At 42.9% G+C, this 15573-nt stretch overlaps 1 protein-coding gene across 1 annotated transcript in view; it reads left to right on the top strand.

Moving 5' to 3' along the window:
• Positions 1–4173: 4173 nt before the first annotated feature.
• HRH1 (histamine receptor H1) overlaps positions 4174–15573 on the top strand; it is a 392435-nt gene continuing 381035 nt past the window's right edge. Inside the window, exon 1 of the mRNA XM_073642741.1 lies at positions 4174–4883. The gene's annotated coding sequence lies outside the window, so the exon portion shown is untranslated. The remainder of the gene's footprint in view (positions 4884–15573) is intronic.

Genomic DNA, 15573 nt, shown 5'->3' with positions numbered 1-15573 from the left:
TTCAGGATGATATCCGGACGAAAACGACAAATGAATTCCCAACCTGTCACAAAAGGCACGCCAAAAACGAGCCACGAACTGAGGACCCCTATCAGAAACAATGTCAGTAGGAACGCCATGAAGTCTGACAATTTCCTTGACAAAGGTCTTAGCGAGAGTTTTAGCGCAGGGCAGTTTGACGAAGGGAACCAAGTGACACATCTTGCTAAAACGGTCCACGACCACCCAGATGACAGTAAAACCCTCAGAGGGGGGAAGGTCAGTTATAAAGTCCATAGCCAAATGTGTCCAAGGAGCACTGGGGACCTCCAAAGGACAAAGCAACCCCGCAGCAGGAGTATGTGAGGACTTAGATCTAGCACATATAGTACATTGGCGCACCCACTTAATGACTTCCTTCTGCCATCCAGGCCACCAAAAACTGCGACCCACCAGTCTCTTGGTCTCAGAGATTCCGGGATGACCTGCCAACCGAGATTCGTGACACTCAACAAACAAATCTCTCCTAAAGGTCCCAGGCACAAACAACCTCCCATGAGGAGTGTTAGATGGGGCATTCTCCTGAGCTTTAAGAATCTCATCTTCCAAAACGGAGTCTAAAGCAGCTATCACAACACCTTCTTGTAAAATGTTTTCCTCTTTCTCAGCACCGACTATGGGAGAAAAACTGCGAGACAAGGCATCCGCCTTAACATTCTTAGTACCAGGGATGTAAGTAACGGAGAAATTAAACCGCGAGAAAAACAGTGCCCACCTAGCCTGACGGGCATTCAGGCGCTTGGCAGCGTCAAGATATATCAGATTTTTATGATCCGTAAGAACCTGAACGGGAAATTCCGCACCTTCCAAGAAGTGGCGCCAGTGTTCAAATGCGAGTTTAATAGCCAATAATTCCCGATTACCAATATCGTAATTCAATTCAGTCTCCGAAAATTTTTTTGAAAAAAATGCACAGGGATGTAATCCATCCCCGTTATCCTGAGACAATACTGCGCCAACCCCCACAGAGGAAGCATCAACCTCAACCAAAAACGGCCTAGTAACATCAGGCTGCATAAGGATGGGAGCAGAGGTGAACCTCTCCTTGAGATACACAAAAGCTTCAATGGCCTCAGAAGACCACTGAACCGCATCAGCACCTTTCCTGGTGAGATCAGTCAGAGGTTTGACAATACTAGAAAAATTTTTTATGAATTTTCTATAGTAATTGGCGAAACCCAAAAACCTCTGTATTGATTTCAAACCAATAGGCCTAGGCCATTCCTGCACAGCCTGAACCTTAACCGGATCCATCTCAAAACCTTTGCTGGAGATAATGTAGCCCAAAAAACTAATTCTCTGTACAGCGAACTCACATTTCTCCAGCTTAGCAAAAAGCGAATTGTCCATTAATAACTGTAATACCTCACGCACGCTCCGCCAATGAGACTCCAGATCTGGCGAATAAATCAAAATGTCATCCAAATACACAACCACATTTTTACCGATCAAAGGTCTAAGGATGTCATTAATCAGATTCTGAAAAAATGCAGGAGCATTAGTAAGACCAAAAGGCATAACCAGATTCTCAAAATGACCCACAGGAGTGTTAAAAGCAGTCTTCCATTCATCACCCTCCTTCATGCGCAACAGATTGTATGCCCCCTTAAGGTCAATTTTAGAGAACCACTTGGCCCCCAATAACTGGTTAAACAGATCAGGAATCAATGGCAGTGGGTAAGGATTGCGTACCGTAATTTTGTTAATCTCACGAAAATCCAGACAAGGACGTAAACCGCCGTCCTTTTTTTTTGCAAAAAAAAATCCAACCGCCACAGGAGACTTAGAGGGCCTAATGTGACCGGCGGCCAAACTTGTCTGTATGTATTCCTCCAAAGCCTTCCTCTCAGGAATAGTAAGGTTAAATAACCGACTTTTAGGAAGAGTCGCTCCAGGGACAAATTCAATAGAACAATCATAGTCTCTATGGGGAGGCAAAACCTGCGATTCTTTCTCAGAAAAAACTCTCCAAAAATCCTGAATAGGAACAGGCAATTCTCCCCTATCCAAAGCTGCAATACGCCCGTTACAACACTTGTCATAACATTTATGGCTCCAGGATTTAATTTCACTGGTAGACCAATCCAGTACAGGATTGTGAAATTTTAACCAGGGCAAACCCAATATTACTGGAGAAGGCAAGTTATTCAACACTACCAAATCCAATTTCTCATGGTGAACACCATTAATAGTGAGAGGAAATTCACAGACCTTGAGAGTAATATTCTTCAAAGGGGAGCCATCCACAGAAACCACAGCAATGGGGGATGATAAAGGTTCAGGTTTTAAATTGAGTTTTTCCACGAATCCCCCATCAATAACATTCAGTGTAGACCCGCAATCAACAAACACCCGAAATTCCATTAATTTTTCCTGAGCAATCGTGGAAGCAGCTAAAAATATACCCTTGGAATTTAAACAGGCAATACGGGCGTGACTGACCATTTTTTTTTCTTTCTTCATACGAAGCTCACAGCCTTTAATCAAATGACCAGATTTTCCACAATAGAAACACAAGCCTTCTGAAAAACGACGGTGTTTTTCTTGAGAGCGAGGTGCCACCGATCCAATCTCCATCGGTTCACCACTGTTAGTACACACATTATCATAACCAGAAACTGACATAGCAAAGGATTTGCTCTCATTAACCCTAGCACGCAGTCTTCTGTCCACCCGTATAGCTAATTGCATAGCCTGTTGCAAATCCTCAGGTGTAGGATAAGCAATTAGCAGGTCTTTAACCTTTTCACTGAGCCCAGCAAGAAATAGACTTTTCAGAGCAGAATCGTTCCACCCTGTTTGAGTGGACCAACGACGAAAATGTGTACAATATTTTTCCATATTACCTGATCCTTGTTTTAAACGTCTCAACTCAGTCTCAGCTGATGCCACACGGTCAGGATCATCATATAATAGTCCTAAAGCAGAAAAAAAACTATCCACTGATCTGAAGCATGTATCACTAGGTTGCAAAGAAAAGGCCCACTCCTGAGGCTCTTTGCGCAAAAGTGACATTATGAACCCTACGCGCTGGGATTCATCCCCAGAGGACTTGGGTCTCAAACGAAAATACAATAAGCAAGCATTTTTAAATGAAAAAAATTCTCGATGTTCACCAATAAATAAATCCGGCAAACATACCTTAGGCTCCAAGAAATATGCTCCAGGACAGTTACTCACGTGCTGACGGAGCTCGGCCACTTCCAGAGAGAGTCCCTGCAGGTGTTTAGCCAAATCCTGAACCGACACCATGATGGAACAAAAAAAAATCTTTCCTTAGAGAATTTACAGGCTGGACTTACTGTTATGTTCTGCTACCAAAGCTAAGGAAAGAGAGGAGATCTGTCCCTACTATAAGACTCAGCTGAATCCCTACGATGTAACAGGGAACCTGATCCTGCGATCAGACCTGCTAAAGTCCTAATCTAGTCTGTACGGAGACCTATAGATTTGGGGAGGGAATCCCTACAAGTACTAAGGACTGGGAGGAATATGGGACACCTCCTAACAGAAATAGCAGCAGACAGACGAACAAACAAAATAGATAGAACCTAGAGGTCCGTAGACCAAGCAAACTAACAGAGTTAGATACAGAGCACAGGCTAGCTAGAAAGTAGATATACAATGAAGTCCAGCAAAGCCAGAAGGGCGGAGCAGGATTAAATAGGCCAACAAGGTCATGTGACCAGCAAAGGAAAAAAAACCTAACAGCAAGGTTCTAACAGGCAGAGCTGGTATTTGCATGCCGGGCAGTCATAGAAAACACACTAACAGTGCGCTCTGGTGCCAGCTAATTATTGCTGATTTGAACCGGCAACAGAGAGCACACTGTCATTGTGCACATCACACAGAGATAAGAGAGGGACTAACCCAGTCCTTGAAATGAGTAATGCTTTGTTTCAGATTGGGAGCAGGGTTTCAGAGAGACCACAGCCTCTGCCACCAAATGACGCTTCATTAAAATATCCTAGTATGCACTGGGATTTTCAAAGGAGACGTCATCAAGAAAGGTAGTAGGAAAAAAAAAGAAAAGCAGGTAGATAGTGCAGTTAGGGAAGGATAGTGGATTTTTAATTCAAGTATATTAGTAAATAGTTTAGATAGTGTTATTAAATAGATAGGGAGTTTTTATGCTAATTACTTTGTATGTCGGACCACCCCTTTAAGCAATTGTATAATATATTCTGAATCTGAGCATGTTTTCTCACAATCATCTCTATCACCTTACCTTGTTTAATATTGAACATGTAATGATTAATCAGGCGCCTACATAAAAGCTGTAACAAGCATGATGGAAGACTATTTTCAGGAAAGCCCAGTGATTTCAGCCTAATAAGGGAACACAAAAAGAAGATGAGATGGCAAATGATATGTAAAGTAAATAGTGGGATGGAGGGAGTGCAAGCAGTGGGAGGGAGATTCTCTAGAATCAGAGGAAAGAGTATTTCGCTGGGTGGCGGATTTCTTCTGAGGACGGTATAGAATGATTTTTCTATCACTGAGGATTTCAACAGTTGTCAAGAAAAGGCTACGGTTCTGGGAGGGAGGGAGAGGAGACTCGGAGGTAGCTGCATCATTCACAAACGCACACAAAGGGAGAAGAGAACGATGGACCAGACATGAGGATACAGAAAAGGAGAATATGTACAAACCCCCTTTAACATCTCTCCAAGCAAATCAATTTTTATTTTTTAGAATTTTTCCAATCTTTTCTTTTGCAAATCTCCAGACTTTTGAATCAACAACCCTCAATCAAGAAGATATTTTAGAGGATGCAAAAAAAAAAAGAAAACAATTGGATCCCAAAAAGGAATTTCAACAACTTTAAAGAAAAAGAAAACCTGGTGAGTGATTCAAGCAAATAGAAAATGACCGTAGAGGAAAAAATATTTCATTCTTTATCTGGGAGGATTTTACTCCATACTTTTGCAGATGTTACACATTGTAATTCTTAAAGTTTAATTCTAAAAAAAAAACTGCAGATGTTGATAGATTTGGTGACGTTTGTCATGATCTCGTATGCTTTTTGCATATGACTGCAGGTAAAACTTGCCAAATAGCGGTATGATAAGACACATGCAAGAGTTAAGCATGTACACATTTGAGATGTTAATTATTTAAGTATTGAGATGTGACTTTGAAAATATTTGTAAAATTTGATAAATAATTGAGGATATGCATCATAAATATTGAGGAAGACCACCGGTTGTTGTGACGAGCTGTATCTCTGTCCCTTTCTTGGAGTTTTTCCAACAGCTTCCTCTGTCAGACTGAAGAAGTACTGTATCTGTGAGTTCATGTTCTCCGAAGAACATATTTGTAAGAAAGAGATTTACAATGTCTGATCTGATCTTGGGTCCGTGAATTGGTCATCTAGAATACTCTTACTTGGTAGGTAATCCCTGGACTATGAATTTAGCTTTTGCTGCTCCTAAGCCCAATATCCTCACCTCCTTCCTATCTAAATCATAGGGATCTAAAGAGCTAAGTCCTGGACTAACTTGGCTCCACTGATTAGAGATGAGCGGTGTTCGACTAGAACTGTTCGCCAATCTCAAATTCGAGCTGTTTTGGGCGGTGTTCGAGTTGTTCGACGAACCCGAACGATTTGCAAAAAATTCGGCTGTTCGAGGTTATGTTCGATAACTGTTCGTGCACCAAAAGCGTGTCCTGCATGTCTGGCGCTATTTAGAGCACCAATCATGCAGGGATTGTCTGCCACTCACTGTAATGCCACAGCCATGGTGGTTGTAGCATTAGAGTGATTGCCCAAATCGATGGGAACTGTGCTCACAGTGAAACATGAAAAGCCGGCAATTCAGCAGCGGTACACCGGTACCCGACAATTTAGAACCGAAAGAATAGAGCATCACACATAGATTAGATAGATAGAAACATGTCAGTCACATATATAAGAAGTACAGTGACAGTGTTGATTACTGTACTTGTTATTTAGTGTAAAGGATTTATAAAAAAAAATATTAGTGTTTTCATGCACCGTCTCTTTAAAAAAGCCGGCCGGCAATTCAGCAGCGGTACCCGACAATTTAGAATAGAAGGAATAGAGAATCACACATAGATTAGATAGATAGAAACATGTCAGTCACATATATAAGAAGTACAGTGACAGTGTTGATTACTGTACTTGCCATTTAGTGTAAAGGATTTATTAAAAAAAATAATAGTGTTTTCATGCACCGTCTCTTTAAAAAAGCCGGCCGGCAATTCAGCATCTGTACCCGACAATTTAGAATGGAAGCAATAGAGCATCACACATAGATTAGATAGATAGAAACATGTCAGTCACATATATATGAAGTACAGTGACAGTGTTGATTACTGTACTTGTCATTTAGTGTTAAAATAAAGGATTTATTTAAAAAAAAATTGGCGTGGGATCCCCCATAATTTTAGTCTCTAGCGGAGGTTAAGCAGACGGCTGGGGCAGATGTTTGAAGCCTGGGAAGGGGTAATACCCACGGAGCTTACCAGGCTACTAATATCTGCCCCCAGCTGAATGCCTAGCCTTTACTAGCTATTAAAATGGGGGACCCCCCAAAAAATTGACGTGGGGTCCCCCCTATTTTAATAGCTAGCAAAGGCTAGGCAGACAGCTGGGGGCTGATATTAATAGCCCAGGAAGGGTGCCATGAATATTGGCCCCCTCCCAGGCTAGAAACACCAGCCGTCAGCCGCCCCAGAAATGGCACATCCATAGGATGCGCCAATTCTGGCACTTAGCCTCGCTCTTCCCACTGCCCTGTAGCGGTGGCAGTGGGGTAATAGGGCTGGGGTTGATGTCAGCTTATAATGCCAGCTGACATCAAGCCCAGGTTAGTAATGGAGAGGCGTCTATAAGACACCTCCATTACTAACCCCATAGTCAAAGTTAAAAAAAAACACAAACACCCAGAATAAAGTCCTTTAATTGAAATAAAGACACAATTCTTTATTGTTCTAAATTAAACCATACTTACAATCACGCCCATTCCAGCTGAAGCCAACGATCCCCTGCAATAAAAGAAAAATAATAAAGCAACATAATCCTTACCTTCCCATGGTTCCCACGACAGCTTCAGCTCTGCTACATCGAGATGACAGGCTGGACCGCAGCAGAAAGCTGCCATCCAGCCTGTCATCCCGCAGACACTGAGAAGCGCAGGCTTGCTTGCGCTGCTCAGCGTCTCTCTGTGACGGCATCCAGATGAGCCGAGTTCATGTCCAATGAACTCGGCTCACCTCATGCACGTCACTGACAGCGTGGGAAAATTCTCACGCTGAAGCGGTGAGTGCAGGAGAATTCTCCCACGCTGTCAGTGACGTGCATAAGGTGAGCTCATGTCCAATGAACTCAGCTCACCTCCTGCACGTCACTGACAGCGTGGGAGAATTCTCCTGCACTCAGCGCTTCAGCGTGATAATTCTCCCATGCTGAAGCGCTGAGTGCAGGAGAATTTTCCCACGCTGTCAGTGACGTGCATAAGGTGAGCTCATGTCCAATGAACTCAGCTCACCTCCTGCACGTCACTGACAGCGTGGGAGAATTCTCCTGCACTCAGCGCTTCAGTGTGAGAATTCTCCCACGCTGAAGCGCTGAGTGCAGGAGAATTTTCCCACGCTGTCAGTGACGTGCATGAGGTGAGCCGAGTTCATTGGACATGAACTCGGCTCATCTGGATGCCCTCACAGAGAGACACTGTGGAGCGCAAGCAAGCCTGCGCTTCTCAGTGTCTGCGGGATGACAGGCTGGATGGCAGCGTTCTGCTGCGGTCCAGCCTGTCATCTCGATGTAGCAGAGCTGAAGCTGTCATGGGAACCATGGAAAGGTAAGGATGATGTTGCTTTATTATTTTTCTTTTATTTCAGGAGATCGTTGGCTTCAGCTGGAATGGGCGTGATGGTAAGTATGGTTTAATTTAGAACAATAAAGTATTGTGTGTTTATTTCAATTAAAGGACTTTATTCTGGGTGTTCTGTTTTTTTTAAATACTTTACTAGAAATTCATGGTGGTCATGTCTAATATTGGCGTGACCCCATGAATTTCGGGCTTAGGGCCAGCTGATAATGCCAAGCTGGCCCTAACCCCTTTATTACCCAGTGAGCCACCGCATCAGGGCCCTGGATGAGTTGGGTACAGCGCCAGAAGGTGGCGCTTCTATGAACGCGCCATTTTCCGGGGTGGCTGCGGACTGCAATTTGCAGCGGGGGTGGCCCAGAAAGCTTGGGCCTCCCTGCGCTGCGGATTCCAGCCCCCAGCTGCCTAGTTGTACCTGGCTGGACACAAAAACAGGGCGAAGCCCCGAGTCAATTTTCTTTAAATTATTTCATGAAATAATTAAGAAAAAAAGGGCTTCCCTATATTGTTGTGTCCGGCCAGGTACAAATAGGCAGCTGGTGGTTGGGGGCAGCCCGTTCCTGCCTGCTGCACCTGACTGGACACAAATATAGTGCGAAGCCCCACGTCAATTTTTTTTAATTATTTCATGAATTTCCTGAAATAATTTAAAAAAATTGACGTGGGGCTTCGCACTATATTTGTGTCCAGCCAGGTACAGCAGGCAGGAACGGGCTGCCCCCAACCACCAGCTGCCTATTTGTACCTGGCCGGACACAACAATATAGCGAAGCCCTTTTTTTCTTAATTATTTCATGAAATAATTTAAAGAAAATTGACATGGGGCTTCGCACTATATTTGAGTCCAGCCAGGTACAGCAGGCAGGAACGGGCTGCCCCCAACCACCAGCTGGCTATTTGTACCTGGCTGGACACAATAATATAGGGAAGGCCTTTTTTTCTTAATTATTTCATGAATTTCATGAAATAATTAAAAAAAATTGAAGTGGGGCTTCGCACTATATTTGTGTTCAGCCAGGTACAGCAGGCAGGAACGGGCTGCCCCCAACCACCAGCTGCCTATTTGCACCTGGCCGGACACAACAATATAGGGAAGGCCTTTTTTTCTTAATTATTTCATGAATTTCATGAAATAATTAAAAAAAATTGAAGTGGGGCTTCGCACTATATTTGTGTCCAGCCAGGTACAGCAGGCAGGAACGGGCTGCCCCCAACCACCAGCTGCCTATTTGTACCTGGCCGGACACAACAATATAGGGAAGGCCTTTTTTTCTTAATTATTTCATGAATTTCATGAAATAATTAAAAAAAAAATACGTGGGGCTTCGCCCTATTTTTGTGTCCAGCCAGGTACAACTAGGCAGCTGGGGGCTGGAATCTGCAGCGCAGGGAGGCCCAAGCTTTCTGGCCCCCCCTCCCCCGCTGCAAATTGCAGTCCGCAGCGTTCATAGAAGCGCCATCTTCTGGCGCTGTACCCAACTCATCCAGGGCCCTGGTGCGGTGGCTCACTGGGTAATAAAGGGGTTAGGGCCAGCTTGGTATTATCAGCTGGCCCCAAGCCCAAAATTCATGGGGTCACGCCAGTATTAGACATGACCGCCATGAATTTCTAGTAAAGTATTTAAAAAAAACACAACACCCAGAATAAAGTCCTTTAATTGAAATAAACACACAATTCTTTATTGTTCTAAATTAAACCATACTTACCATCACACCCATTCCAGCTGAAGCCAACGATCTCCTGCAATAAAAGAAAAATAATAAACCAACCTCATCCTTACCTTCCCATGGTTCCCACGACAGCTTCAGCTCTGCTACATTGAGATGACTGGCTGGACCGCAGCAGAACGCTGCCATCCAGCCTGTCATCCCGCGGACACTGAGAAGCGCAGGCATGCTTGCGCTCCTCACTGTCTCGCTGTGACGGCATCCAGATGAGCCGAGGTCATGTCCAATGAACTCGGCTCACCTCATGCACGTCACTGACAGCGTGGGAAAATTCTCACGCTGAAGTGCTGAGTGCAGGAGAATTCTCCCACGCTGTCAGTGACGTGCATGAGGTGAGCTCATGTCCAATGAACTCAGCTCACCTCATGCACCTCACTGACAGCGTGGGAAAATTCTCCTGCACTCAGCGCTTCAGCGTGAGAATTTTCCCACGCTGTCAGTGACGTGCATGAGGTGAGCCGAGTTCATTGGACATGACCTCGGCTCATCTGGATGCCGTCACAGCGAGACAGTGAGGAGCGCAAGCATGCCTGCGCTTCTCAGTGTCCGCGGGATGACAGGCTGGATGGCAGCGTTCTGCTGCGTTCCAGCCAGTCATCTCGATGTAGCAGAGCTGGAGCTGTCCTGGGAACCATGGAAAGGTAAGGATGATGTTGGTTTATTATTTTATTTTTATTACAGGAGATCGTTGGCTTCAGCTGGAATGGGCGTGACGGTAAGTATGGTTTAATTTAGAACAATAAAGAATTGTGTGTTTATTTCAATTAAAGGACTTTATTCTGGGTGTTTGTGTTTTTTTTAACTTTGACTATGGGGTTAGTAATGGGGGTGTCTTATAGACGCCTCTCCATTACTAACCTGGGCTTGATGTCAGCTGGCATTATAAGCTGACATCAACCCCAGCCCTATTACCCCACTGCCACCGCTACAGGGCAGTGGGAAGAGCGAGGCTAAGTGCCAGAATTGGCGCATCCTATGGATGTGCCATTTCTGGGGCGGCTGACGGCTGGTGTTTCTAGCCTGGGAGGGGGCCAATATTCATGGCACCCTTCCTGAGCTATTAATATCAGCCCCCAGCTGTCTGCCTAGCCTTTGCTAGCTATTAAATAGGGGGGACCCCACGTTCTTTTTTTGGGGGGGTCCCCCATTTTAATAGCTAGTAAAGGCTAATTATTCAGCTGGGGGCTGATATTAGTAGCCTGGTAAGCTCCGTGGGTATTACCCCCTTCCGAGGCTTCAAACATCTGCCCCAGCCGTCTGCTTAACCTCCGCTAGAGACTAAAATTATGGGGGATCCCACGCCAATTTTTATTTTAATAAATCCTTTATTTTAACACTAAATGACAAGTACAGTAACCAACACTGTCACTGTACTTATTATAAATGTGACTGACATGTTTCTATCTATCTAATCTATGTGTGATGCTCTATCTTTCTGTTCTAAATTGTCGGGTACCGCTGCTGAATTGCCGGCCGGCTTTTTTAACCACTTCGCGCCAGAGCCTGTTTTTGCCTTCGTGACCAGGCCAATTTTTTCAATTCTGACCACTGCCAGTTTATGAAGTAATTACCCTGGAACGCTTCAACGTATTCCCCTGATTCTGAGATTGTTTTTTTGTGACATATTGTACTTCATGATAGTGGTAAAAATTTCTTCGATATCACTTGCATTTATTTGTGAAAAAATCGGAAATTTGGCGAAAATTTAGAAAATTTTGCAATTTTCAAACTTTGAATTTTCATGCCCTTAAATCAGAGAGATATGTCACACAAAATAGTTAATAAATACATTTCCCACATGTCTACTTTACATCAGCACAATTTTGGAACCCAAATTTTTTTTTGTTAGGGAGCTATAAGGGTTTAAAGTTGACCAGCGATTTCTCATTTTTCCAACAAAATTTACAAAACCATTTTTTTAGGGACCACATCACATTTGAAGTCACTTTGAGGGGTCTTTATGACAGAAAATACCCAAAAGTGACACCATTCTAAAAACTGCACCCCTCAAGGTGCTCAAAACCACATTCAAGAACTTTATTAACCCTTCAGGTGATTCACAGGAATTTTTGGAATGTGGAAGAAAAAAATTAACATTTAACTTTTTTCACAAAAATGTTACTTTAGACCCAATTTTTTTATTTTTACAGGGGTAACATGAAAAAATGGACCCCAAATTTTTTTGTGCAATTTCTCTTGAGCATGCTGATACCCCATATGTGAGGGAAAACCACTGTTTGGGCGCACGGCAGGGTTCGGAAGGGAAGGAGCGCCATTAGACTTTTTGAATGTAAAATTTGTCTGAATAATTAGCGGACGCCATGTTGCGTTTGGAGAGCTCCTGATGTGCCTAAACAGTGGAAACCCCCCACAAGTGACACCATTTTGGAAACTAGACCCCTTAGGGAACTTATCTAGATGTGTGGTGAGCACCTTGAACCCCAAGGTGCTTCACAGAAGTTTATAATATTGAGCTGTAAAAATAAAATTTTCACATTTTTCCCACAAAACCGTTTTTCATCCCTTAATTTTGCATTATCATAAGGGTAATAGGATAAATTGCACCATGAAATTTGTTATGCAATTTCTCCTGAACATGCTGATACCCCATATGTGGAGGCAAATTACTGTTTGGGCACATGGCAGGGTTTGAAAGGGAAGGAGCGCCATTTGACTTTTTGAATGTAAAATTTGTTTGAATAATTAGCGGACGCCATGTCACATTTGGGGAGCCCCTAATGTGCCTAAACAGTGGAAACCCCCCACAAGTGCCACCATTTTGGAAACTAGACCCCTTAGGGAACTTATCTAGATGTGTGGTGAGCACCTTGCACCCCCAGCTGCTTCACAGAAGTTTATAATATTGAGCCGTAAAAATAAAATTTTCACATTTTTCCCTCAAAAAATGTTTTTCATTCCCTAATTTTGTATTATCATAAGGGTAACAGGATAAATTGCACCATGAAATTTGTTGTGCAATTTCTCCTGAACACGCCGATACCCCATATGTGGAGGCAAATTACTGTTTGGGCACATGGCAGGGTTTGAAAGGGAAGGAGCGCCATTTGACTTTTTGAATGTAAAATTTGTTTGAATAATTAGCGGACGCCATGTCACATTTGGGGAGCCCCTAATGTGCCTAAACAGCGGAAACCCCCCACAAGTGCCACCATTTTGGAAACTAGACCCCTTAGGGAACTTATCTAGATGTGTGGTGAGCACCTTGCACCCTCAGCTGCTTCACAGAAGTTTATAATATTGAGCCGTAAAAATAAAATTTTCACATTTTTCCCTCAAAAAATGTTTTTCATTCCCTAATTTTGTATTATCATAAGGGTAACAGGAAAAATTGCACCATGAAATTTGTTGTACAATTTCTCCTGAGTACGCCAATATCCCATATGTGGGGGAAAACCACTGCTTTGGTGTACGGCAGGGTTCGGAAGAGAAAGAAGCGCTATGTTGGCTGGGATAGGCAGCAGACACCATGTCACATTTGAAGAGTCGCTGACATGCCAAAACAGCAGAAACCCCCACAAGTGACCCCATTTTGTAAACTACACCTCTCAAGGAATTCATCTAGGGAAGTAGTGAGCATTTTTTAATTTTTAAATTTATACCATTGGGCAGTGAAAAAAGCATAATTATATTTTTACCACAAAAAAATGTTTTACCCTCAGATTTTACATTTTCACACAGGGCAATGGGTAAAAATGGTGCCGAAATGTGTCACACAATTTCTTCTAAAAGTGTCAATACCCCATATGTGGCTGTATCGTACCACTTAGCCATACGGTGAGATTTGAGGGGGAAGGAGCGCTATTTGACAATTGGAGAACAAATTATTGTAGAATAGGCATTTGGATTTGGGAGCACAAAATTTTCTGAATTTCTTTTGGGGGGCAAGGACCATTTTGCTTTTCCAGAGCCTTTCTGCTACCAGTAACTTGGAAGTCCCTAATATTTTTAACAGATGATGGACCTGAGTGGGGACTAGCTTTTTTTGAGGACTGAGTTGAAGCTTTTATTGGGAACATTTTACGTAACATTTATCCGGCGCTCTAGGCTGAGCACTTACATCGGGGTTTCCATCTAATTTTCCAAGTGATGTAATTCAGATGAAACCCCTGCAGGATCCATTCACTGTAATGAGGCAGCAGAGTTACTCTGGACTCCGTCTGGCCTCTGTTTAGTGGTGTCCTTTTTTTCAGAAGTGCACAAAACTGTGGTCAACCGCACTTTTATGCATGCCTAAAACAAATGACACCGTGGGATCCCAGGCTAGACGGCATCCACAGTGGCCTATATCTGCCTCATTACAGGGAATCTTCCGTCATGGGTTCCGGCTGAATCACGTATTTCAGAGATTTACACGGAAACTCTGGTGTAAGTGCTCAGCGCAGAGCACAGGATAAATGTGAGCAGAGCCTTACTGGGATCTTTGGGAGACATAATAAACAAATCAGTAGCAGGTGAATAATATTTGTTTTATTTATTTTTTATGCCGTTCCTAGTGTGATATAACTGATTAGATTACTTTATTCTTCGGGTCGGTGCGATTACAGAGATACCAGATTTATATCGGGTTTTTATGACTGACAGCTGTCACACACTAAAATACGCTTTTTTTGCAAAATCTAGTTTTTGCATCACCATATTTTGAGAGCTATAATTTTTCCATATTTCGGCCGATAGAGTCATTTGATGGCTTGTTTTTTGCGGGACGAGTTGAAATTTTTATTGGAACCATTTTTGGGCACGTGACATTTTTTGATCGCTTTCTATTCCGTTTTATGGGAGGTAAAGTTAACAAAAACAAACACTTCAGGAATTGTTTTTTGAGTTTTTTTTTATGCCGTTCTGCGTGTGGTAAAAGTGATCAGGCAGCGTTATTCTTCGGGTCAGTACGTTTACAGCGATACTACACTTACTGTATTTTTTTCATGTTTTGGCGCTTTTACACAATAAAACAATTTTATAGAAAAAAAAATATTTTTTTTGCATTGCTTTATTCTGAGCGCTATAACTTTTTTATTTTTTGGCTGATGGAGCTGTATGGCGGCTCTTTTTTGCGGAACAAGATGACGTTTTCAGTGGTACCATTTTTATTTCTATTCTGCTTTTTGATCGCATTTTTTTCCACTTTTTGTTTGGCGATATGATGAAAAAGCATATTTTTTTGCTTCGTTTTTTATTTATTTTTATTACGGTGTGCACAGAAGGAGTTAATTAGTGTGACAGTTTTATAGCTCGGGTTGTTTCGGACGCAGCGATACCAAATATGTGTACTTTTTTTGGTTTTGTAATAATTTACGGATTTATTGGTTTAATATTTTATTTATTTATTTTTATTTATTTTGTGATTTTTTTTTTTTAATAGTTTAAAAACTTTTTTTTTACTTTTTTTTACATTTTTACTTAGTCCCTGTATGGGACATTAATTTTTATTTTTCTGATCACTGATCTCATGTAATGTAATACACATATATTACATTATATGAGATCTTCACTGACTGTTTCAGTCAGAGTCTCCTGTCTGACTTCAGCTACATACCGGCTGAAGTCAGACAGGAAGGACACCATATATGGCAGAGCTGGAGGCGGTCATGTGACCTCCAGCTGCCATAGCAACCCCAGGTCCTCAAACGAAACGGAGGTCTTCGGAGGTAAGTAGGACGACCCCCTCTCTTCCTGTTGTCTCCTATATGCCGTGATCACTATAGATCACAGCATATAGAAGACAGCAAAGGGTTAACATCACTGGGACCTGATCTAATCAGGTCCCGATGATGTACCCTGTCAGAGCTAACGCTCTGCACCGGAATCGCAGTGCTTGCAGGACCCTGGGGGTCCTGAGCACTGCGAGACCACCCACCGTTTTTAAACGTCGGCACTGCACAGAGCCCGGCAAGCGCCGACGTTTATCTACAGTGGGCGGTCGGGAACCGGT

This window comes from Phyllobates terribilis, unplaced genomic scaffold (assembly GCF_046119375.1).
Source record: "Phyllobates terribilis strain yellow unplaced genomic scaffold, ASM4611937v1 Scaffold_8__6_contigs__length_399053987, whole genome shotgun sequence".
Classification (NCBI taxonomy): Eukaryota; Metazoa; Chordata; class Amphibia; order Anura; family Dendrobatidae; genus Phyllobates; species Phyllobates terribilis.
The sequence above is the reverse complement of the archived record's forward strand: the minus strand, read 5'-3'. Positions and strand labels throughout refer to the sequence as shown.